Source organism: Pteropus vampyrus, unplaced genomic scaffold (assembly GCF_000151845.1).
Source record: "Pteropus vampyrus isolate Shadow unplaced genomic scaffold, Pvam_2.0 Scaffold4508, whole genome shotgun sequence".
Classification (NCBI taxonomy): Eukaryota; Metazoa; Chordata; class Mammalia; order Chiroptera; family Pteropodidae; genus Pteropus; species Pteropus vampyrus.
Window position 1 is genome coordinate 3540 of NW_011893289.1, and position 756 is coordinate 4295.

The window sequence follows — 756 nt, forward strand, 5'->3', positions numbered from 1 at the left end:
TTTTTTTTTTTTTTTTTAGGTGAGGCAACCCTGGGTTGACCTCAGAGATTACAAGGAATTTTTCAGTTTACGATCCCTTTTTTTAATTTTTTATTTATTTTTTATTTTTTACACCTACAGCACCTGGTCTTCCTGGGTGATCTCCCATCCAAGTACTAACCAGGCCTGACCCTGCTCAGCTTCTGAGATCAGACAAGATCGGGCTTGTTCAGGGTGGCATGGTCGTAGACCCCATCAGCTCTAAATCTGGTTAAAAATTCAGTTTCTCGGTCACACTAGCCACATGTCAAGTGCTCAGCAGCCAAATGCAGGAAGCGACTACCATATTAGACAATGCAGATACAGAAACATTTCCTTCGCTGCAAAAAAGTGTTGGACAGCTCTGGCTGCCCCCATGGCAGACGCTGAGCATGCCAGACAAGGCACTGCTGTTTTTAGCTGTTGATATTTTCTCTAGTTGGAATGGCCAACCTCTGTCCTTCAGTCGCCTCTGAGCGACTCACCTGGCCAAGCCCAAAGTCATTGTGGAGGGCCACTCAGAGGTGTGGGTATATGGACAGATACGTGACATACTGGGGTCCTGTGCTCCAGTGGTCTCCCACCGGGGACCAAGGGTTCCCCCATTACCACTGCCCCTCTCGGCTTGAGTATGCTCACCTGTCGTGAGGATGGCGGGAGGTGAGTAAAGCGCGTGGTGTGGCGTGAGCACACGAGGAGCACCATTGGGGTGGGCTGTGAGCAAGTCAGGGATGAGTG

The 756-nt window shown here is 49.7% G+C and overlaps 1 pseudogene; it reads right to left on the reverse strand.

Moving 5' to 3' along the window:
- Positions 1-111: 111 nt before the first annotated feature.
- Positions 112-230, reverse strand: LOC111734720 (annotated as a pseudogene).
- Positions 231-756: the final 526 nt, after the last annotated feature.